The 26,772-nt window shown below is 46.4% G+C and overlaps 1 pseudogene; it reads left to right on the forward strand.

Annotated features, from left to right (window-relative positions):
• The window catches only part of LOC127925906 (fibrinogen-like protein 1), a 65,571-nt pseudogene that overhangs the window by 32,904 nt on the left and 5,895 nt on the right, over window positions 1-26,772 (forward strand).

A 26,772-nucleotide genomic window follows, 5' to 3' on the forward strand; every position in this document is an offset into this window, starting at 1 on the left:
AGACTCGTAGTGTATTGAGCACAGTGAAGACACACTCATAGTGTATTGAGCACAGTGAAAACACTCAGTGTATTGAGCAGAGTGAAGACACTCATAGTGTCTTCACTCTCTTCACTCATATTGAGCACAGCGAAGACACTCATAGTGTATTGAGCACAGTGAAAACACTCATAGTGTATTGAGCACAGTGAAAACACTCATAGTGTATTGAGCACAGTGAAGACACTCAGTGTATTGAGCACAGTGAAGACAGTCAGTGTATTGAGCACAGTGAAGACACTCATAGTGTATTGAGCACAGTGAAGACACTCAGTGTATTGAGCACAGTGAAGACACTCAGTGTATTGAGCACAGTGAAGACACTCAGTGTATTGAGCACAGTGAAGACACTCAGTGTATTGAGCACAGTGAAGACACTCAGTGTATTGAGCACAGTGAAGACACTCAGTGTATTGAGCACAGTGAAGACACTCAGTGTATTGAGCACAGTGAAGACACTCAGTGTATTGAGCACAGTGAAGACACTCTGTGTATTGAGCACAGTGAAGACACTCATAGTGTATTGAGCACATTGAAAACACTCAGTGTATTGAGCACGGTGAAGACACTCATAGGGTATTGAGCACAGTGAAAACACTCATAGTGTTTTGAGCACAGTGAAGACACTCATAGTGTATTGAGCACAGTGAAGACACTCATTGTGTATTGAGCACAGTGAAGACGCTCATTGTATATTGAGCACAGTGAAGACACTCATAGTGTATTGAGCACAGTGAAGACACTCATAGTGTATTGAGCACAGTGAAAACACTCATAGTGTATTGAGCACAGTGAAGACACTCAGTGTATTGAGCACAGTGAAGACAGTCAGTGTATTGAGCACAGTGAAGACACTCATAGTGTATTGAGCACCGTGAAGACACTCAGTGTATTGAGCACAGTGAAGACACTCATAGTGTACTGAGCACAGTGAAGACACTCAGTGTATTGAGCACATTGAAAACACTCATAGTGTATTGAGCACAGTGAAGACACTCATAGGGTATTGAGCACAGTGAAAACACTCATAGTGTATTGAGCACAGTGAAGACACTCATAGTGTTTTGAGCACAGTGAAGACACTCATAGTGTATTGAGCACAGTGAAGACACTCATTGTATATTGAGCACAGTGAAGACACTCATTGTGTATTGAGCACAGTGAAGACACTCAGTGTATTGAGCACAGTGAAGACACTCAGTGTATTGAGCACAGTGAAGACAGTCAGTGTATTGAGCACAGTGAAGACACTCATAGTGTATTGAGCACCGTGAAGACACTCAGTGTATTGAGCACAGTGAAGACACTCATAGTGTATTGAGCACAGTGAAAACACTCAGTGTATTGAGCACAGTGAAGACACTCAGTGTATTGAGCACAGTGAAGACACTCATAGTGTATTGAGCACAGTGAAAACACTCAGTGTATTGAGCACAGTGAAGACACTCAGTGTATTGAGCACAGTGAAGACACTCATTGTGTATTGAGCACAGTGAAAACACTCATAGTGTATTAAGCACAGTGAAGACACTCAGTGTATTGAGCAGAGTGAAGACACTCAGTGTATTGAGCACAGTGAAGACACTCAGTGTATTGAGCACATTGAAAACACTCATAGTGTATTGAGCACAGTGAAGACACTCAGTGTATTGAGCACAGTGAAGACAGTCAGTGTATTGAGCACCGTGAAGACACTCATAGTGTATTGAGCACAGTGAAAACACTCAGTGTATTGAGCAGAGTGAAGACACTCAGTGTATTGAGCACAGTGAAGACACTCAGTGTATTGAGCACAGTGAAGACACTCATAGTGTATTGAGCACAGTGAAGACACTCATAGTGTATTGAGCACAGTGAAGACACTCATAGTGTATTGAGCACAGTGAAGACACTCATAGTGTATTGAGCACAGTGAAGACACTCATCAAATCAAATCAAATTTATTTATATAGCCCTTCGTACATCAGCTGATATCTCAAAGTGCTGTACAGAAACCCAGCCTGAAACCCCCAAAACAGCAAGCAATGCAGGTGTAGAAGCACGGTGGCTAGGAAAAACTCCCTAGAAAGGCCAAAACCTAGGAAGAAACCTAGAGAGGAACCAGGCTATGTGGGGTGGCCAGTCCTCTTCTGGCTGTACTGGGTAGAGAGGAACCAGGCTATGTGGGGTGGCCAGTCCTCTTCTGGCTGTGCCGGGTGGAGATTATAACAGAACATGGCCAAGATGTTCAAATGTTCATAAATGACCAGCATGGTCAAATAATAGTAAGGCAGAACAGTTGAAACTGGAGCAGCAGCACAGTCAGGTGGACTGGGGACAGCAAGGAGCCATCATGTCAGGTAGTCCTGGGGCACGGTCCTAGGGCTCATAGTGTATTGAGCACAGTGAAGACACTCATAGTGTATTGAGCACAGTGAAAACACTCAGTCTATTTAGCACAGTGAAGACACTCATAGTGTATTGAGCACAGTGAAGACAGTCATAGTGTATTGAGCACAGTGAAAACTGTCTATTTAGCACAGTGAAATGCACTACAATTTGGTAGTGAAAAGCATAATGTAAACGTGTTATCCTGATGATTCCTATAGGACCATGACCGCTACCTACAGGGTAGCTGTGCCCAGGAGAACAGAGGAGGCTGGTGGTACAACAGGTGGGTGAGGAGACTAATGTAGCCTCTCGCTTCGCCAATTTCAGCTTTTTCATTTGCAAATAATTAGTAAACGTTCTAAAAACACACATTAATTCCACTTTGACATTATGGGGTGTTGTGAGAAGGTCAGTGACATAACATCTCAACATCATCCATTTGAAAAGTTGTAACACAACAACATGGAAGAAGTCAAGGGTCTGAATACTTTCTGAAGTCACTGTACATCATCTAATTAGACTATATTGGGTTTGCAGTCATCGTCAGCTATTGTTTCAATTCAACCCAGATTTCAACTAAAAATTGACAATATATATACGTCTAGGGTCTCCAATGGAATCTTCAAGTTAATGGTCAATATGTTCTATGTAAACTCAATCTCAAAAATGTCAAACAAAATGTTCGAATTTTTGTCAAATATATCATAAATGTGACTGGTGGAGTAATGTCACACATACAGCTAACTTAAACATATGGAAAATTCTGCTCTACCCAAAATTACAACAAACTAATTGCAGCATTACCACAGAAACGGAGGAGGCAAGTGGGAGGAGGAAAAAGTAAGGAACTTGTCTGTTGGCTCTACATTAAAGACAATAATTAGTTAAAGATTATTGTGATAAATAAAAAGGATGAATAAATTGACAGCCATATAGATTGCAAAATAGTTGGGAAGAGATTTCCGATGTGCGATTCCATGGCACATGATTTACAAACTGGTACGCAGAACAACACCGGATTCAAAACTTAGTTTTCTAATTTAAATGATTATACAAACTTCTCTATATGGGGGATACAACCTTTCCAGCTCTGCCTATTTTGTTGTGAAGAGACAGAATCACTAGATCATTTGTTTTGGTACCGTCCTTATGTAGCTCGTTGTTGGATCGATGTTCAGGAATGGCTGAAGATTTGTAATATTTACCTGGAGCTCTGCAGACAGCACTGCTGGGTGATCTGAAAAGTCATAGTCAATCGATCAATTATATAATAATTTTATTTATTTTTTATTTCACCTTTATTTAACCAGGTAGGCTAGTTGAGAACAAGTTCTCATTTGCAACTGCGACCTGGCCAGGATAAAGCATAGCAGTGTGAACAGACAACACAGAGTTACGCTGTTCTAATACTTTTAGTAAAAATATGAATCTTTAATGTATAATCTGTAGAAAGTATGAGAAAGGAAAGGTTAAAGACTTCTGTGAAACATTACATCACAGTTATATACAGTGTGGCAATTACGTTGATAGAACCAACAATCTATCTGCAATATTAACAAGTGCATTTAAAGTTTCATTTGATTTAGTATTTGTAATTTTAGTTGAGATGGAGACGTGAAATTATTAATGTGTATAGACAAACTGAATCTTTAATTGTGTTTGGTTGTCAACGCAACCAAATATCTCCATTTGAAGGAGATGTATCTTCTGATTGGATAGTTCCATCTGTACTACTGACTTAGTTCTGATTGGATAGTTCCATCTGTACCACTGACTTAGTTCTGATTGGATAGTTCCACCTGTACCACTGACTTAGTTCTGATTGGATAGTTCCATCTGTACCACTGACTTCGTTCTGATTGGATAGTTCCATCTGTACTACTGACTTAGTTCTGATTGGATAGTTCCATCTGTACCACTGACTTAGTTCTGATTGGATAGTTCCATCTGTACCACTGACTTCGTTCTGATTGGATAGTTCCACCTGTACCACTGACTTCGTTCTGATTGGATAGTTCCACCTGTACCACTGACTTCGTTCTGATTGGATAGTTCCATCTGTACCACTGACTTCGTTCTGATTGGATAGTTCCACCTGTACCACTGACTTAGTTCTGATTGGATAGTTCCCTCTGTACCACTGACTTAGTTCTGATTGGATAGTTCCACCTGTACCACTGACTTAGTTCTGATTGGATAGTTCCCTCTGTACCACTGACTTAGTTCTGATTGGACAGTTCCATCTGTACCACTGACTTAGTTCTGATTGGATAGTTCCATCTGTACCACTGACTTCGTTCTGATTGGATAGTTCCACCTGTACCACTGACTTAGTTCTGATTGGATAGTTCCATCTGTACCACTGACTTAGTTCTGATTGGATAGTTCCATCTGTACCACTGACTTAGTTCTGATTGGATAGTTCCATCTGTACCACTGACTTAGTTCTGATTGGACAGTTCCATCTGTACCACTGACTTAGTTCTGATTGGATAGTTCCATCTGTACTACTGACTTAGTTCTGATTGGATAGTTCCATCTGTACCACTGACTTAGTTCTGATTGGATAGTTCCCTCTGTACCACTGACTTAGTTCTGATTGGATAGTTCCATCTGTACCACTGACTTAGTTCTGATTGGATAGTTCCACCTGTACCACTGACTTCGTTCTGATTGGATAGTTCCATCTGTACCACTGACTTCGTTCTGATTGGACAGTTCCATCTGTACCACTGACTTCTTTCTGATTGGATAGTTCCTCTGTACCACTGACTTAGTTCTGATTGGACAGTTCCACCTGTACCACTGACTTAGTTCTGATTGGATAGTTCCATCTGTACCACTGACTTAGTTCTGATTGGATAGTTCCATCTGTACTACTGACTTCGTTCTGATTGGATAGTTCTGATTGGACAGCTCCTTCTGTACCACTGACTTAGTTCTGATTGGATAGTTCCATCTGTACCACTGACTTAGTTCTGATTGGACAGTTCCATCTGTACCACTGACTTAGTTCTGATTGGACAGTTCCACCTGTACCACTGACTTAGTTCTGATTGGACAGTTCCCTCTGTACCACTGACTTAGTTCTGATTGGATAGTTCCATCTGTACCACTGACTTAGTTCTGATTGGATAGTTCCCTCTGTACCACTGACTTAGTTCTGATTGGACAGTTCCATCTGTACCACTGACTTAGTTCTGATTGGATAGTTCCCTCTGTACCACTGACTTCGTTCTGATTGGACAGTTCCATCTGTACCACTGACTTCGTTCTGATTGGATAGTTCCATCTGTACCACTGACTTAGTTCTGATTGGATAGTTCCCTCTGTACCACTGACTTAGTTCTGATTGGATAGTTCCATCTGTACCACTGACTTAGTTCTGATTGGATAGTTCCCTCTGTACCACTGACTTAGTTCTGATTGGATAGTTCCATCTGTACCACTGACTTAGTTCTGATTGGATAGTTCCACCTGTACCACTGACTTAGTTCTGATTGGACAGTTCCATCTGTACCACTGACTGGTTTACTTCCAATTTGTCTACAAATGAATAACTGATATGTTGGGTTCACGTCTCCATTTCAACCAAACATCAAAGTTAAAGAATAGAACTAAATCAAATCCAACATTAAATGCAGTTTCATTTGATTTATTCCTATTCTTTAACTATGATCTTAAGACTTTTGTTTTGCTTTTAGATGGTTGAAAGCATCGTGATAACACATTCAACAACCTTCTGGCTGTCTATGTGGGTGAATAAAGGCTGGAATCTCATTGATCAACGTATCAGCCAAATATTACCCACATTTACACGTTGAAATGACATGGTGTGCCCAGTGGGAAATATTTGCTCCATATAAATAGTCATAAATCCATCAGATCGTCGGCGATCCGACTTAGCAAATCATCATTCGTCAAAAGTCAGTTTTAGCTCAACCTCAGCTCAGTGTTCAGCCTCTGAGCATCATATGGAAATCATACTTATACAGTATAGATGTGATCAGCACGGTTGCACCATTCCTGTGCAAATGGACGTGGAACCTACGGAAAGGGAGGAGCCTAGCACTATGGAACATAAGGAAAGGGAGGAGCCTAGCACTATGGAACCTACGGAAAGGGAGGAGCCTAAGCACTATGGAACATAAGGAAAGGGAGGAGCCTAGCACTATGGAACATACATGCACTATGGAACATAAGGAAAGGGAGGAGCCTAGCACTATGGAACATACAGAAAGGAGGAGCCTAGCACTATGGAACATGAGGAAAGGAGGAGCCTAGCACTATGGAACATACAGAAAGGGAGGAGCCTAGCACTATGGAACATACAGAAACGGAGGAGCCTAGCACTATGGAACATACAGAAAGGGAGGAGCCTAGCACTATGGAACATACAGAAAGGGAGGAGCCTAGCACTATGGAACATACAGAAAGGGAGGAGCCTAGCACTATGGAACATAAGGAAAGGGAGGAAAGGGAGGAGCCTAGCACTATGGAACATACAGAAAGGGAGGAGCCTAGCACTATGGAACATACAGAAAGGAGGAGCCTAGCACTATGGAACATACAGAAAGGGAGGAGCCTAGCACTATGGAACATACAGAAAGGGAGGAGCCTAGCACTATGGAACATACAGAAAGGGAGGAGACTAGCACTATGGAACATAAGGAAAGGGAGGAGCCTAGCACTATGGAACATACAGAAAGGGAGGAGACTAGCACTATGGAACATACTGAAAGGGAGGAGCCTAGCACTATGGAACATACAGAAAGGAGGAGCCTATCACTATGGAACATAGGAAAGGGAGGAGCCTAGCACTATGGAACATACTGAAAGGAGGAGCCTAGCACTATGGAACATACAGAAAGGGAGGAGCCTAGCACTATGGAACATACAGAAAGGGAGGAGCCTAGCACCATGGAACATACAGAAAGGAGGAGCCTAGCACCATGGAACATACAGAAAGGGAGGAGCCTAGCACCATGGAACATACAGAAAGGAGGAGCCTAGCACTATGGAACATACAGAAAGGGAGGAGCCTAGCACTATGGAACATAAGGAAAGGGAGGAGCCTAGCACCATGGAACATACAGAAAGGGAGGAGCCTAGCACTATGGAACATACAGAAAGGGAGGAGCCTAGCACTATGGAACATACAGAAAGGGAGGAGCCTAGCACTGTGGAACATAAGGGAGGAGACTAGCACTATGGAACATACAGAAAGGGAGGAGACTAGCACTATGGAACATACAGAAAGGGAGGAGCCTAGCACTATGGAACATAAGGAAAGGGAGGAGCCTAGCACTATGGAACATAAGGAAAGGGAGGAGCCTAGCACTATGGAACATACAGAAAGGGAGGAGCCTAGCACTATGGAACATACAGAAAGGGAGGAGACTAGCACTATGGAACATACAGAAAGGGAGGAGCCTAGCACCATGGAACATACAGAAAGGGAGGAGCCTAGCACTATGGAACATACAGAAAGGAGGAGCCTAGCACTATGGAACATACAGAAAGGGAGGAGACTAGCACTATGGAACATACAGAAGGGGAGGAGCCTAGCACTATGGAACATAAGGAAAGGGAGGAGCCTAGCACTATGGAACATACAGAAAGGGGGAGACTAGCACTATGGAACATAAGGAAAGGAGGAGACTAGCACTATGGAACATAAGGAAAGGGAGGAGCCTAGCACTATGGAACATACAGAAAGGGAGGAGACTAGCACTATGGAACATACAGAAAGGGAGGAGCCTAGCACTATGGAACATACTGAAAGGGAGGAGCCTAGCACTATGGAGCATACAGAAAGGGAGGAGCCTAGCACTATGGAACATACTGAAAGGGAGGAGCCTAGCACTATGGAACATAAGGAAAGGGAGGAGCCTAGCACTATGGAACATACAGAAAGGGAGGAGACTAGCAGTATGGAACATAAGGAAAGGAGGAGCCTAGCACTATGGAACATACAGAAAGGGAGGAGCCTAGCACTATGGAACATACAGAAAGGAGGAGCCTAGCACCATGGAACATACAGAAAGGGAGGAGCCTAGCACTATAGAACATACAGAAAGGAGGAGCCTAGCACTATGGAACATACAGAAAGGAGGAGCCTAGCACTGGAACATACAGAAAGGGAGGAGCCTAGCACCATGGAACATACAGAAAGGAGGAGCCTATCACTATAGAACATACAGAAAGGAGGAGCCTAGCACTATGGAACATAGGAAAGGGAGGAGCCTAGCACTATGGAACATACAGAAAGGAGGAGCCTAGCACTATGGAACATACAGAAAGGGAGGAGCCTAGCACTATGGAACATACTAGGGAGGAGCCTAACTATGGAACATAAGGAAAGGGAGGAGCCTAGCACTATGGAACATACAGAAAGGAGGAGCCTAGCACTATGGAACATACAGAAAGGGAGGAGCCCTAGCACTATGGAACATAAGGAAAGGGAGGAGCCTAGCACTATGGAACATACAGAAAGGGAGGAGCCTAGCACTATGGAACATACAGAAAGGGAGGAGCCTAGCACTGTGGAACATAAGGGAGGAGACTAGCACTATGGAACATACAGAAAGGAGGAGACTAGCACTATGGAACATAAGGAAAGGGAGGAGCCTAGCACTATGGAACATAAGAAAGGAGGAGCCTAGCACTATGGAACATAAGGAAAGGGAGGAGCCTAGCACTATGGAACATACAGAAAGGGAGGAGCCTAGCACTATGGAACATACAGAAAGGAGGAGCCTAGCACCATGGAACATACAGAAAGGGAGGAGCCTAGCACCATGGAACATACAGAAAGGGAGGAGCCTAGCACTATGGAACATACAGAAAGGAGGAGCCTAGCACTATGGAACATACAGAAAGGGAGGAGACTAGCACTATGGAACATACAGAAAGGGAGGAGCCTAGCACTATGGAACATACTGAAAGGGAGGAGCCTAGCACTATGGAACATAAGGAAAGGGAGGAGCCTAGCACTATGGAACATAAGGAAAGGGAGGAGACTAGCACTATGGAACATACAGAAAGGGAGGAGCCTAGCACTATGGAACATACTGAAAGGAGGAGCCTAGCACTATGGAACATACAGAAAGGGGAGACTAGCACTATGGAACATACAGAAAGGGAGGAGCCTAGCACTATGGAACATACTGAAAGGGAGGAGCCTAGCACTATGGAACATACAGAAAGGGAGGAGCCTAGCACTATGGAACATACTGAAAGGGAGGAGCCTAGCACTATGGAACATAAGGAAAGGGAGGAGCCTAGCACTATGGAACATAAGGAAAGGGAGGAGACTAGCAGTATGGAACATAAGGAAAGGAGGAGCCTAGCACTATGGAACATACAGAAAGGGAGGAGCCTAGCACTATGGAACATACAGAAAGGGAGGAGCCTAGCACCATGGAACATACAGAAAGGAGGAGCCTAGCACTATAGAACATACAGAAAGGGAGGAGCCTAGCACTATGGAACATAGGAAAGGGAGGAGCCTAGCACTATGGAACATACAGAAAGGGAGGAGCCTAGCACTATGGAACATACAGAAAGGGAGGAGCCTAGCACCATGGAACATACAGAAAGGGAGGAGCCTATCACTATAGAACATACAGAAAGGGAGGAGCCTATCACTATGGAACATAGGAAAGGGAGGAGCCTAGCACTATGGAACATACAGAAAGGGAGGAGCCTAGCACTATGGAACATAAGGAAAGGGAGGAGCCTAGCACTATGGAACATAAGGAAAGGGAGGAGACTAGCACTATGGAACATAAGGAAAGGGAGGAGCCTAGCACTATGGAACATAAGGAAAGGGAGGAGACTAGCAGTATGGAACATAAGGAAAGGGAGGAGCCTAAGCACTATGGAACATACAGAAAGGGAGGAGCCTAGCACTATGGAACATACAGAAAGGGAGGAGCCTAGCACTATGGAACATACAGAAAGGGAGGAGCCTAGCACCATGGAACATACAGAAAGGGAGGAGCCTATCACTATAGAACATACAGAAAGGGAGGAGCCTAGCACTATGGAACATAGGAAAGGGAGGAGCCTAGCACTATGGAACATACAGAAAGGGAGGAGCCTAGCACCATGGAACATACAGAAAGGGAGGAGCCCTATCACTATAGAACATACAGAAAGGGAGGAGCCTAGCACTATGGAACATAGGAAAGGGAGGAGCCTAGCACTATGGAACATACAGAAAGGGAGGAGCCTAGCACTATGGAACATACAGAAAGGGAGGAGACTAGCACTATGGAACATAAGGAAAGGGAGGAGCCCTAGCACTATGGAACCTACGGAAAGGGAGGAGCCTAAGCACTATGGAACATAAGGAAAGGGAGGAGCCTAGCACTATGGAACATACATGCACTATGGAACATAAGAAAGGGAGGAGCCTAGCACTATGGAACATACAGAAAGGGAGGAGCCTAGCACTATGGAACATGAGGAAAGGGAGGAGCCTAGCACTATGGAACATACTGAAAGGGAGGAGCCTAGCACTATGGAACATACAGAAAGGGAGGAGCCTAGCACTATGGAACATACAGAAACGGAGGAGCCTAGCACTATGGAACATGCAGAAAGGGAGGAGCCTAGCACTATGGAACATACTGAAGGTAGGAGCCTAGCACTATGGAACATACAGAAGGTAGGAGCCTAGCACTATGGAACATACAGAAAGGGAGGAGCCTAGCACGATGGAACATACTGAAAGGGAGGAGCCTAGCACTATGGAACATACAGAAAGGGAGGAGCCTAGCACTATGGAACATACAGAAAGGGAGGAGCCTAGCACTATGGAACATAAGGAAAGGAGGAGCCTAGCACTATGGAACCTACGGAAAGGGGAGGAGCCTAAGCACTATGCAACATAAGGAAAGGGAGGGGCCTAGCACTATGGAACATACATGCACTATGGAACATAAGGAAAGGGAGGAGCCTAGCACTATGGAACATACAGAAAGGGAGGAGCCTAGCACTATGGAACATACAGAAAGGGAGGAGCCTAGCACTATGGAACATACAGAAAGGGGAGGAGCCTAGCACTATGGAACATACAGAAAGGGAGGAGCCTAGCACCATGGAACATACAGAAAGGAGGAGCCTAGCACTATGGAACCTACGGAAAGGGAGGAGCCTAAGCACTATGCAACATAAGGAAAGGGAGGAGCCTAGCACTATGGAACATACATGCACTATGGAACATAAGGAAAGGGAGGAGCCTAGCACTATGGAACATACAGAAAGGGAGGAGCCTAGCACTATGGAACATAGGAGGAGCCTAGCACTATGGAACATACAGAAAGGGAGGAGCCTAGCACTATGGAACATACTGAAAGGGAGGAGCCTAGCACTATGGAACATAAGGAAAGGGAGGAGCCTAGCACTATGGAACATAAGGAAAGGGAGGAGACTAGCAGTATGGAACATAAGGAAAGGGAGGAGCCTAAGCACTATGGAACATACAGAAAGGAGGAGCCTAGCACTATGGAACATACAGAAAGGGAGGAGCCTAGCACTATGGAACATACAGAAAGGGAGGAGCCTAGCACCATGGAACATACAGAAAGGGAGGAGCCTAGCACTATAGAACATACAGAAAGGGAGGAGCCTAGCACTATGGAACATAGGAAGGGAGGAGCCTAGCACTATGGAACATACAGAAAGGGAGGAGCCTAGCACTGGAACATACAGAAAGGGAGGAGCCTAGCACCATGGAACATACAGAAAGGGAGGAGCCTATCACTATAGAACATACAGAAAGGGAGGAGCCTAGCACTATGGAACATACAGAAAGGGAGGAGCCTAGCACTATGGAACATACTGAAAGGGAGGAGCCTAGCACTATGGAACATAAGAAAGGGAGGAGCCTAGCACTATGGAACATAAGGAAAGGGAGGAGACTAGCAGTATGGAACATAAGGAAAGGGAGGAGCCTAAGCACTATGGAACATACAGAAAGGAGGAGCCTAGCACTATGGAACATACAGAAGGGAGGAGCCTAGCACTATGGAACATACAGAAAGGGAGGAGCCTAGCACCATGGAACATACAGAAAGGGAGGAGCCTAGCACTATAGAACATACAGAAAGGGAGGAGCCTAGCACTATGGAACATAGGAAAGGGAGGAGCCTAGCACTATGGAACATACAGAAAGGGTGGAGCCTAGCACTATGGAACATAAGGAAAGGGAGGAGCCTAGCACTATGGAACATACAGAAAGGGTGGAGCCTAGCACTATGGAACATAAGGAAGGGAGGAGACTAGCAGTATGGAACATAAGGAAAGGGAGGAGCCTAGCACTATGGAACATAAGGAAAGGGAGGAGCCTAGCACTATGGAACATACAGAAAGGGAGGAGCCTAGCACTATGGAACATACAGAAAGGGAGGAGCCTAGCACCATGGAACATACAGAAAGGGAGGAGCCTATCACTATAGAACATACAGAAAGGGAGGAGCCTAGCACTATGGAACATAGGAAAGGGAGGAGCCTAGCACTATGGAACATACAGAAAGGGAGGAGCCTAGCACTATGGAACATACAGAAAGGGAGGAGCCTAGCACCATGGAACATACAGAAAGGGAGGAGCCTATCACTATAGAACATACAGAAAGGGAGGAGCCTAGCACTATGGAACATAGGAAAGGGAGGAGCCTAGCACTATGGAACATACAGAAAGGGAGGAGCCTAGCACTATGGAACATACAGAAAGGGAGGAGCCTAGCACTATGGAACATACAGAAAGGGAGGAGACTAGCACTATGGAACATAAGGAAAGGGAGGAGCCTAGCACTATGGAACCTACGGAAAGGGAGGAGCCTAGCACCATGGAACATAAGGAAAGGGAGGAGCCTAGCACTATGGAACATACATGCACTATGGAACATAAGGAAAGGGAGGAGCCTAGCACTATGGAACATACAGAAAGGGAGGAGACTAGCACTATGGAACATAAGGAAAGGGAGGAGCCTAGCACTATGGAACATAAGGAAAGGGAGGAGACTAGCACTATGGAACATAAGGAAAGGAGGAGCCTAGCACTATGGAACATACATGCACTATGGAACATAAGGAAAGGAGGAGCCTAGCACTATGGAACATACAGAAAGGGAGGAGCCTAGCACTATGGAACATGAGGAAAGGAGGAGCCTAGCACTATGGAACATACTGAAAGGGAGGAGCCTAGCACTATGGAACATACAGAAAGGAGGAGCCTAGCACTATGGAACATACAGAAACGGAGGAGCCTAGCACTATGGAACATGCAGAAAGGGAGGAGCCCTAGCACTATGGAACATAAGGAAAGGGAGGAAAGGGAGGAGCCTAGCACTATGGAACATACAGAAAGGGAGGAGCCTAGCACTATGGAACATACAGAAAGGGAGGAGCCTAGCACGATGGAACATACTGAAAGGGAGGAGCCTAGCACTATGGAACATACAGAAAGGGAGGAGCCTAGCACTATGGAACATACAGAAAGGGAGGAGCCTAGCACTATGGAACATAAGGAAAGGGAGCAGCCTAGCACTATGGAACCTACGGAAAGGGAGGAGCCTAAGCACTATGGAACATAAGGAAAGGGAGGAGCCTAGCACTATGGAACATACATGCACTATGGAACATAAGGAAAGGGAGGAGCCTAGCACTATGGAACATACAGAAAGGGAGGAGCCTAGCACTATGGAACATACAGAAAGGGAGGAGCCTAGCACTATGGAACATACAGAAAGGGAGGAGCCTAGCACTATGGAACATACATGCACTATGGAACATACAGAAAGGGAGGAGCCTAGCACTATGGAACATAAGGAAAGGGAGGAAAGGGAGGAGCCTAGCACTATGGAACATACAGAAAGGGAGGAGCCTAGCACTATGGAACATACAGAAAGGGAGGAGCCTAGCACTATGGAACATACTGAAAGGGAGGAGCCTAGCACTATGGAACATACTGAAAGGGAGGAGCCTAGCACTATGGAACATACTGAAAGGAGGAGCCTAGCACTATGGAACATACAGAAAGGGAGGAGCCTAGCACTATGGAACATACTGAAAGGGAGGAGCCTAGCACTATGGAACATACTGAAAGGGAGGAGCCTAGCACTATGGAACATACAGAAAGGGAGGAGCCTAGCACTATGGAACATAGGAAAGGGAGGAGCCTAGCACTATGGAACATACAGAAAGGGAGGAGCCTAGCACTATGGAACATACAGAAAAGGAGGAGCCTAGCACGATGGAACATACTGAAAGGGAGGAGCCTAGCACTATGGAACATACTGAAAGGGAGGAGCCTAGCACTATGGAACATACAGAAAGGGAGGAGCCTAGCACTATGGAACATACAGAAAGGGAGGAGCCTAGCACTATGGAACATACAGAAAGGGAGGAGGATAGCACTATGAAACATACAGAAAGGAAGGAGCCTAGCACTATGGAACATACAGAAAGGGAGGAGACTAGCACTATGGAACATACAGAAAGGGAGGAGACTAGCACTATGGAACATAAGGAAAGGGAGGAGCCTAGCACTATGGAACATGGAGGAGCCTAGCACTATGGAACATAAGGAAAGGGAGGAGCCTAGCACTATGGAACATACAGAAAGTGAGGAGCCTAGCACTATGGAACATACAGAAAGGGAGGAGCCTAGCACCATGGAACATACAGAAGGGAGGAGCCTAGCACTATGGAACATACAGAAAGGAGGAGCCTAGCACTATGGAACATACAGAAGGGAGGAGCCTAGCACTGTGGAACATAAGGGAGGAGACTAGCACTATGGAACATACAGAAAGGGAGGAGACTAGCACTATGGAACATAAGGAAAGGGAGGAGCCTAGCACTATGGAACATAAGGAAAGGGAGGAGCCTAGCACTATGGAACATAAGAAAGGGAGGAGCCTAGCACTATGGAACATACAGAAAGGGAGGAGCCTAGCACTATGGAACATACAGAAAGGGAGAGCCTAGCACCATGGAACATACAGAAAGGGAGGAGCCTAGCACCATGGAACATACAGAAAGGGAGGAGCCTAGCACTATGGAACATACAGAAAGGGAGGAGCCTAGCACTATGGAACATACAGAAAGGGAGGAGACTAGCACTATGGAACATACAGAAGGGAGGAGCCTAGCACTATGGAACATAAGGAAAGGGAGACCTAGCACTATGGAACATACAGAAAGGGAGGAGACTAGCACTATGGAACATAAGGAAAGGGAGGAGACTAGCACTATGGAACATAAGGAAAGGGAGGAGCCTAGCACTATGGAACATACAGAAAGGGAGGAGATAGCACTATGGAACATACAGAAAGGGAGGAGCCTAGCACTATGGAACATACTGAAAGGGAGGAGCCTAGCACTATGGAACATACAGAAAGGGAGGAGCCTAGCACTATGGAACATACTGAAAGGGAGGAGCCTAGCACTATGGAACATAAGGAAAGGGAGGAGCCTAGCACTATGGAACATAAGGAAAGGAGGAGACTAGCAGTATGGAACATAAGGAAAGGAGGAGCCTAGCACTATGGAACATACAGAAAGGGAGGAGCCTAGCACTATGGAACATACAGAAAGGGAGGAGCCTAGCACCATGGAACATACAGAAAGGGAGGAGCCTAGCACTATAGAACATACAGAGGGAGGAGCCTAGCACTATGGAACATACAGAAAGGGAGGAGCCTAGCACTGGAACATACAGAAAGGGAGGGAGCACCATGGAACATACAGAAAGGGAGGAGCCTATCACTATAGAACATACAGAAAGGGAGGAGCCTAGCACTATGGAACATAGGAAAGGGAGGAGCCTAGCACTATGGAACATACAGAAAGGGAGGAGCCTAGCACTATGGAACATACAGAAAGGGAGGAGCCTAGCACTATGGAACATACTGAAAGGGAGGAGCCTAGCACTATGGAACATAAGGAAAGGGAGGAGCCTAGCACTATGGAACATACAGAAAGGAGGAGCCTAGCACTATGGAACATACAGAAAGGAGGAGCCTAGCACTATGGAACATAAGGAAAGGGAGGAGCCTAGCACTATGGAACATACAGAAAGGGAGGAGCCTAGCACTATGGAACATACAGAAAGGAGGAGCCTAGCACTGTGGAACATAAGGAGAGACTAGCACTATGGAACATACAGAAAGGGGAGGAGACTAGCACTATGGAACATAAGGAAAGGGAGGAGCCTAGCACTATGGAACATAAGGAAAGGGAGGAGCCTAGCACTATGGAACATAAGGAAAGGGAGGAGCCTAGCACTATGGAACATACAGAAAGGGAGGAGCCTAGCACTATGGAACATACAGAAAGGGAGGAGCCTAGCACTATGGAACATACAGAAAGGGAGGAGCCTAGCACCATGGAACATACAGAAAGGGAGGAGCCTAGCACTATGGAACATACAGAAAGGGAGGAGCCTAGCACTATGGAACATACAGAAAGGGAGGAGACTAGCACTATGGAACATACAGAAAGGGAGGAGCCTAGCACTATGGAACATACTGAAAGGGAGGAGCCTAGCACTATGGAACATAAGGAAAGGGAGGAGCCTAGCACTATGGAACATAAGGAAAGGAGGAGACTAGCACTATGGAACATACAGAAAGGGAGGAGCCTAGCACTATGGAACATACTGAAAGGGAGGAGCCTAGCACTATGGAACATACAGAAAGGGAGGAGACTAGCACTATGGAACATACAGAAAGGGAGGAGCCTAGCACTATGGAACACACTGAAAGGGAGGAGCCTAGCACTATGGAACATACAGAAAGGGAGGAGCCTAGCACTATGGAACATACTGAAAGGGAGGAGCCTAGCACTATGGAACATAAGGAAAGGGAGGAGCCTAGCACTATGGAACATACAGAAAGGGAGGAGACTAGCAGTATGGAACATAAGGAAAGGGAGGAGCCTAGCACTATGAAACATACAGAAAGGGAGGAGCCTAGCACCATGGAACATACAGAAAGGGAGGAGCCTAGCACCATGGAACATACAGAAAGGGAGGAGCCTAGCACTATAGAACATGGAACTATGGAACATAGGAAAGGGAGGAGCCTAGCACTATGGAACATACAGAAAGGGAGGAGCCTAGCACTGGAACATACAGAAAGGGAGGAGCCTAGCACCATGGAACATACAGAAAGGGAGGAGCCTATCACTATAGAACATACAGAAAGGGAGGAGCCTAGCACTATGGAACATAGGAAAGGGAGGAGCCTAGCACTATGGAACATACAGAAAGGGAGGAGCCTAGCACTATGGAACATACAGAAAGGGAGGAGCCTAGCACTATGGAACATGGACTAGCAGTATGGAACATAAGGAAAGGGAGGAGCCTAGCACTATGGAACATAAGGAAAGGAGGAGACTAGCAGTATGGAACAGAAAGGAGGAGCCTAAGCACTATGGAACATACAGAAAGGGAGGAGCCTAGCACTATGGAACATACAGAAAGGGAGGAGCCTAGCACTATGGAACATACAGAAAGGGAGGAGCCTAGCACCATGGAACATACAGAAAGGGGGAGGAGCCTAGCACTATAGAACATACAGAAAGGGAGGAGCCTAGCACTATGGAACATAGGAAAGGGAGGAGCCTAGCACTATGGAACATACAGAAAGGGAGGAGCCTAGCACTATGGAACATAGGAAAGGAGGAGACCTAGCACTATGGAACATACATAGCACTATGGAACATACAGAAAGGGAGGAGCCTAGCACTATGGAACATACAGAAAGGGAGGAGACTAGCACTATGGAACATAAGGAAAGGGAGGAGCCTAGCACTATGGAACCTACGGAAAGGGAGGAGCCTAAGCACTATGGAACATAAGGAAAGGGAGGAGCCTAGCACTATGGGATGGAACATAAGGAAAGGGAGGAGCCTAGCACTATGGAACATACAGAAAGGGAGGAGCCTAGCACTATGGAACATGAGGAAAGGAGGAGCCTAGCACTATGGAACATACTGAAAGGAGGAGCCTAGCACTATGGAACATACAGAAAGGGAGGAGCCTAGCACTATGGAACATACAGAAACGGAGGAGCCTAGCACTATGGAACATGCAGAAAGGGAGGAGCCTAGCACTATGGAACATACTGAAGGTAGGAGCCTAGCACTATGGAACATACAGAAAGGTAGGAGCCTAGCACTATGGAACATACAGAAAGGGAGGAGCCTAGCACGATGGAACATACTGAAAGGGAGGAGCCTAGCACTATGGAACATACAGAAAGGGAGGAGCCTAGCACTATGGAACATACAGAAAGGGAGGAGCCTAGCACTATGGAACATAAGGAAAGGGAGGAGCCTAGCACTATGGAACATACGGAAAGGGAGGAGCCTAAGCACTATGCAACATAAGGAAAGGGAGGCCTAGCCTGGAACATACATGCACTATGGAACATAAGGAAAGGGAGGAGCCTAGCACTATGGAACATACAGACAGGGAGGAGCCTAGCACTATGGAACATACAGAAAGGGAGGAGCCTAGCACTATGGAACATACAGAAAGGGAGGAGCCTAGCACTATGGAACATACAGAAAGGGAGGAGCCTAGCACCATGGAACATACAGAAAGGGAGGAGCCTAGCACTATGGAACATAAGGAAAGGGAGGAGCCTAAGCACTATGGAACATAAGGAAAGGGAGGAGCCTAGCACTATGGAACATACATGCACTATGGAACATAAGGAAAGGGAGGAGCCTAGCACTATGGAACATAAGGAAAGGGAGGAAAGGGAGGAGCCTAGCACTATGGAACATACTGAAAGGGAGGAGCCTAGCACTATGGAACATACAGAAAGGGAGGAGCCTAGCACTATGGAACATACTGAAAGGGAGGAGCCTAGCACTATGGAACATAAGGAAGGGAGGAGCCTAGCACTATGGAACATAAGGAAAGGGAGGAGACTAGCAGTATGGAACATAAGGAAAGGGAGGAACCTAAGCACTATGGAACATACAGAAAGGGAGGAGCCTAGCACTATGGAACATACAGAAAGGGAGGAGCCTAGCACTATGGAACATACAGAAAGGAGGAGCCTAGCACCATGGAACATACAGAAAGGGAGGAGCCTAGCACTATAGAACATACAGAAAGGGAGGAGCCTAGCACTATGGAACATAGGAAAGGGAGGAGCCTAGCACTATGGAACATACAGAAAGGGAGGAGCCTAGCACTGGAACATACAGAAAGGGAGGAGCCTAGCACCATGGAACATACAGAAAGGGAGGAGCCTATCACTATAGAACATACAGAAAGGGAGGAGCCTAGCACTATGGAACAACAGAAAGGAGGAGCCTAGCACTATGGAACATACTGAAAGGAGGAGCCTAGCACTATGGAACATAAGGAAAGGGAGGAGCCTAGCACTATGGAACATAAGGAAAGGGAGGAGACTAGCAGTATGGAACATAAGGAAAAGGAGGAGCCTAAGCACTATGGAACATACAGAAAGGGAGGAGCCTAGCACTATGGAACATACAGAAAGGGAGGAGCCTAGCACTATGGAACATACAGAAAGGGAGGAGCCTAGCACCATGGAACATACAGAAAGGGAGGAGCCTAGCACTATAGAACATACAGAAAGGGAGGAGCCTAGCACTATGGAACATAGGAAAGGGAGAGCCTACACTATGGAACATACAGAAAGGGTGGAGCCTAGCACTATGGAACATAAGGAAAGGGAGGAGCCTAGCACTATGGAACATACAGAAAGGGTGGAGCCTAGCACTATGGAACATAAGGAAAGGGAGGAGACTAGCAGTATGGAACATAAGGAAAGGGAGGAGCCTAGCACTATGGAACATAAGGAAAGGGAGGAGCCTAGCACTATGGAACATACAGAAAGGGAGGAGCCTAGCACTATGGAACATGCAGAAAGGGAGAGCCTAGCACCATGGAACATACAGAAAGGGAGGAGCCTAGCACTATAGAACATACAGAAAGGGAGGAGCCTAGCACTATGGAACATAGGAAAGGGAGGAGCCTAGCACTATGGAACATACAGAAAGGGAGGAGCCTAGCACTGGAACATACAGAAAGGGAGGAGCCTAGCACCATGGAACATACAGAAAGGGAGGAGCCTATCACTATAGAACATACAGAAAGGGAGGAGCCTAGCACTATGGAACATAGGAAAGGGAGGAGCCTAGCACTATGGAACATACAGAAAGGGAGGAGCCTAGCACTATGGAACATACAGAAAGGAGGAGCCTAGCACTATGGAACATACAGAAAGGGAGGAGACTAGCACTATGGAACATAAGGAAAGGGAGGAGCCTAGCACTATGGAACCTACGGAAAGGGAGGAGCCTAGCACCATGGAACATAAGGAAAGGGAGGAGCCTAGCACTATGGAAACATGCACTATGGAACATAAGGAAAGGAGGAGCCTAGCACTATGGAACATACAGAAAGGGAGGAGACTAGCACTATGGAACATAAGGAAAGGGAGGAGCCTAGCACTATGGAACATAAGGAAAGGGAGGAGACTAGCACTATGGAACATAAGGAAAGGGAGGAGCCTAGCACTATGGAACATACATGCACTATGGAACATAAGGAAAGGGAGGAGCCTAGCACTATGGAACATACAGAAAGGAGGAGCCTAGCACTATGGAACATGAGGAAGGAGGAGCCTAGCACTATGGAACATACTGAAAGGGAGGAGCCTAGCACTATGGAACATACAGAAAGGGAGGAGCCTAGCACTATGGAACATACAGAAACGGAGGAGCCTAGCACTATGGAACATGCAGAAAGGGAGGAGCCTAGCACTATGGAACATAAGGAAAGGGAGGAAAGGGAGGAGCCTAGCACTATGGAACATACAGAAAGGGAGGAGCCTAGCACTATGGAACATACAGAAAGGGAGGAACGATGGAACATACTGAAAGGGAGGAGCCTAGCACTATGGAACATACAGAAAGGGAGGAGCCTAGCACTATGGAACATACAGAAAGGGAGGAGCCTAGCACTATGGGGAAAGGGAGGAGCCTAGCACTATGGAACCTACGGAAAGGGAGGAGCCTAAGCACTATGCAACATAAGGAAAGGGAGGAGCCTAGCACTATGGAACATACATGCACTATGGAACATAAGGAAAGGGAGGAGCCTAGCACTATGGAACATACAGAAAGGGAGGAGCCTAGCACTATGGAACATACAGAAAGGGAGGAGCCTAGCACTATGGAACATACAGAAAGGGAGGAGCCTAGCACTATGGAACATACATGCACTATGGAACATACAGAAAGGGAGGAGCCTAGCACTATGGAACATAAGGAAAGGGAGGAAAGGGAGGAGCCTAGCACTATGGAACATACAGAAAGGGAGGAGCCTAGCACTATGGAACATACAGAAAGGGAGGAGCCTAGCACTATGGAACATAGGAAAGGGAGGAGCCTAGCACTATGGAACATACAGAAAGGGAGGAGCCTAGCACTATGGAACATACTGAAAGGGAGGAGCCTAGCACTATGGAACATACAGAAAGGGAGGAGCCTAGCACTATGGAACATACCGAAAGGGAGGAGCCTAGCACTATGGAACATACTGAAAGGGAGGAGCCTAGCACTATGGAACATACAGAAAGGGAGGAGCCTAGCACTATGGAACATACTGAAAGGGAGGAGCCTAGCACTATGGAACATACTGAAAGGGAGGAGCCTAGCACTATGGAACATACAGAAAGGAGGAGCCTAGCACGATGGAACATACTGAAAGGGAGGAGCCTAGCACTATGGAACATACTGAAAGGGAGGAGCCTAGCACTATGGAACATACAGAAAGGGAGGAGCCTAGCACTATGGAACATACAGAAAGGAGGAGCCTAGCACTATGGAACATACAGAAAGGGAGGAGGATAGCACTATGAAACATACAGAAAGGAAGGAGCCTAGCACTATGGAACATACAGAAAGGGAGGAGACTAGCACTATGGAACATACAGAAAGGAGGAGACTAGCACTATGGAACATAAGGAAAGGGAGGAGCCTAGCACTATGGAACATAAGGAAAGGGAGGAGCCTAGCACTATGGAACATAAGGAAAGGGAGGAGCCTAGCACTATGGAACATACAGAAAGTGAGGAGCCTAGCACTATGGAACATACAGAAAGGGAGGAGCCTAGCACTATGGAACATACAGAAAGGGAGGAGCCTAGCACTATGGAACATACAGAAAGGGAGGAGCCTAGCACTATGGAACATACAGAAAGGGAGGAGACTAGCACTATGGAACATACAGAAAGGGAGGAGCCTAGCACTATGGAACATACAGAAAGGGAGGAGCCTAGCACTATGGAACATACTGAAAGGGAGGAGCCTAGCACTATGGAACATACTGAAAGGGAGGAGCCTAGCACTATGGAACATACAGAAAGGGAGGGGCCTAGCACTATGGAACATAAGGAAGGGGAGGAGCCTAGCACTATGGAACATAAGGAAAGGGGAGACTAGCACTATGGAACATAAGGAAAGGGAGGAGCCTAGCACTATGGAACATACAGAAAGGGAGGAGCCTAGCACTATGGAACATGAGACTAGCAGTATGGAACATAAGGAAAGGAGGAGCCTAGCACTATGGAACATACAGAAAGGGAGGAGCCTAGCACTATGGAACATAAGGAAAGGGAGGAGACTAGCAGTATGGAACATAAGGAAAGGGAGGAGCCTAAGCACTATGGAACATACAGAAAGGGAGGAGCCTAGCACTATGGAACATACAGAAAGGGAGGAGCCTAGCACTATGGAACATACAGAAAGGGAGGAGCCTAGCACCATGGAACATACAGAAAGGGAGGAGCCTATCACTATAGAACATACAGAAAGGGAGGAGCCTAGCACTATGGAACATAGGAAAGGGAGGAGCCTAGCACTATGGAACATACAGAAAGGGAGGAGCCTAGCACTATGGAACATACAGAAAGGGAGGAGCCTAGCACTATGGAACATACAGAAAGGGAGGAGCCTAGCACTATGGAACATAAGGAAAGGGAGGAGACTAGCACTATGGAACATAAGGAAAGGGAGGAGCCTAGCACTATGGAACATACAGAAAGGGAGGAGCCTAGCACTATGGAACATACTGAAAGGGAGGAGCCTAGCACTATGGAACATAAGGAAAGGGAGGAGCCTAGCACTATGGAACATACAGAAAGGGAGGAGCCTAGCACTATGGAACATACAGAAAGGGAGGAGCCTAGCACTATGGAACATAAGGAAAGGGAGGAGCCTAGCAGTATGGAACATAAGGAAAGGGAGGAGCCTAGCACTATGGAACATACAGAAAGGGAGGAGCCTAGCACTATGGAACATACAGAAAGGGAGGAGCCTAGCACCATGGAACATACAGAAAGGGAGGAGCCTAGCACTATGGAACATACTGAAAGGGAGGAGACTAGCAGTATGGAACATAAGGAAAGGGAGGAGCCTAGCACTATGGAACATACAGAAAGGGAGGAGCCTAGCACCATGGAACATACAGAAAGGGAGGAGCCTAGCACTATGGAACATACTGAAAGGGAGGAGCCTAGCACTATGGAACATAAGGAAAGGGAGGAGCCTAGCACTATGGAACAGAAGGAAAGGGAGGAGACTAGCAGTATGGAACATAAGGAAAGGGAGGAGCCTAAGCACTATGGAACATACAGAAAGGGAGGAGCCTAGCACTATGGAACATACAGAAAGGGAGGAGCCTAGCACTATGGAACATACAGAAAGGGAGGAGCCTAGCACCATGGAACATACAGAAAGGGAGGAGCCTAGCACTGTGGAACATAAGGGAGGAGACTAGCACTATGGAACATACAGAAAGGGAGGAGACTAGCACTATGGAACATACAGAAAGGGAGGAGCCTAGCACTATGGAACATAAGGAAAGGGAGGAGCCTAGCACTATGGAACATACAGAAAGGGAGGAGCCTAGCACTGGAACATACAGAAAGGGAAGAGCCTAGCACCATGGAACATACAGAAAGGGAGGAGCCTAGCACTATGGAACATACAGAAAGGGAGGAGCCTATCACTATAGAACATAAGGAAAGGGAGGAGCCTAGCACTATGGAACATACAGAAAGGGAGGAGGAGCCTAGCACTATGGAACATAAGGAAAGGGAGGAGCCTAGCACTATGGAACATACAGAAAGGGAGGAGCCTAGCACTATGGAACATAAGGAAAGGGAGGAAAGGGAGGAGCCTAGCACTATGGTACATACAGAAAGGGAGGAGCCTAGCACTATGGAACATAAGGAAAGGGAGGAAAGGGAGGAGCCTAGCACTATGGAACATACAGAAAGGGAGGAGCCTAGCACTATGGTACATAAAGAAAGGGAGGAGCCTAGCACTGTGGAACATACAGAAACGGAGGAGCCTAGCACGATGGAACATACAGAAAGGGAGGAGCCTAGCACTATGGAACATGCAGAAAGGGAGGAGCCTAGCACTATGGAACATACAGAAAGGAGGAGCCTAGCACTATGGAACATACAGAAAGGGAGGAGCCTAGCACTATGGAACATAAGGAAAGGGAGGAGCCTAGCACTATGGAACATACAGAAAGGGAGGAGCCTAGCACCATGGAACATACAGAAAGGGAGGAGCCTAGCACTATGGAACATACAGAAAGGGAGGAGCCTAGCACTATGGAACATACAGAAAGGGAGGAGCCTAGCACTGTGGAACATAAGGGAGGAGACTAGCACTATGGAACATACAGAAAGGGAGGAGACTAGCACTATGGAACATACAGAAAGGGAGGAGCCTAGCACTATGGAACATAAGGAAAGGGAGGAGCCTAGCACTATGGAACCTACGGAAAGGGAGGAGCCTAAGCACTATGGAACATAAGGAAAGGGAGGAGCCTAGCACTATGGAACATACAGAAGGAGGAGCCTAACACTATGGAACATAAGGAAAGGGAGGAGCCTAGCACTATGGAACATACTGAAAGGGAGGAGCCTAGCACTATGGAACATAGGAAAGGGAGGAGCCTAGCACTATGGAACATACAGAAAGGGAGGAGCCTAGCACTATGGAACATACTGAAAGGGAGGAGCCTAGCACTATGGAACATAGGAAAGGGAGGAGCCTAGCACTATGGAACATACAGAAGGGAGGAGCCTAGCACTATGGAACATACAGAAGGAGGAGCCTAGCACTATGGAACATAGGAAAGGGAGAACCTAGCACTATGGAACATACAGAAAGGGAGGAGCCTAGCACTATGGAACATAGGAAAGGGAGGAGCCTAGCACGATGGAACATACTGAAAGGGAGGAGCCTAGCACTATGGAACATACTGAAAGGGAGGAGCCTAGCACTATGGAACATACAGAAAGGGAGGAGCCTAGCACTATGGAACATACAGAAAGGGAGGAGCCTAGCACTATGGAACATACAGAAAGGGAGGAGCCTAGCACTATGGAACATACAGAAAGGGAGGAGCCTAGCACTATGGAACATACAGAAAGGGAGGAGCCTAGCACTATGGAACATACAGAAAGGGAGGAGCCTAGCACTATGGAACATACAGAAAGGGAGGAGCCTAGCACTATGGAACATACAGAAAGGGAGGAGCCTAGCACCATGGAACATACAGAAAGGGAGGAGCCTAGCACTATGGAACATACAGAAAGGGAGGAGCCTAGCACTATGGAACATACAGAAAGGGAGGAGCCTAGCACTGTGGAACATAAGGGAGGAGACTAGCACTATGGAACATACAGAAAGGGAGGAGACTAGCACTATGGAACATACAGAAAGGGAGGAGCCTAGCACTATGGAACATAAGGAAAGGGAGGAGCCTAGCACTATGGAACATACAGAAAGGGAGGAGCCTAGCACTATGGAACATACAGAAAGGGAGGAGCCTAGCACTATGGAACATACAGAAAGGGAGGAGCCTAGCACTATGGAACATACAGAAAGGGAGGAGCCTAGCACTATGGAACATACAGAAAGGGAGGAGCCTAGCACTATGGAACATACAGAAAGGGAGGAGACTAGCACTATGGAACATACAGAAAGGGAGGAGCCTAGCACTATGGAACATACAGAAAGGGAGGAGCCTAGCACTATGGAACATACAGAAAGGGAGGAGCCTAGCACTATGGAACATACTGAAAGGGAGGAGCCTAGCACTATGGAACATAAGGAAAGGGAGGAGCCTAGCACTATGGAACATAAGGAAAGGGAGGAGCCTAGCACTATGGAACATACAGAAAGGGAGGAGACTAGCACTATGGAACATACAGAAAGGGAGGAGCCTAGCACTATGGAACATACAGAAAGGAGGAGCCTAGCACTATGGATCATACT

Source organism: Oncorhynchus keta, unplaced genomic scaffold (genome assembly GCF_023373465.1).
Source record: "Oncorhynchus keta strain PuntledgeMale-10-30-2019 unplaced genomic scaffold, Oket_V2 Un_contig_6487_pilon_pilon, whole genome shotgun sequence".
In the NCBI taxonomy this organism is placed as follows: Eukaryota; Metazoa; Chordata; class Actinopteri; order Salmoniformes; family Salmonidae; genus Oncorhynchus; species Oncorhynchus keta.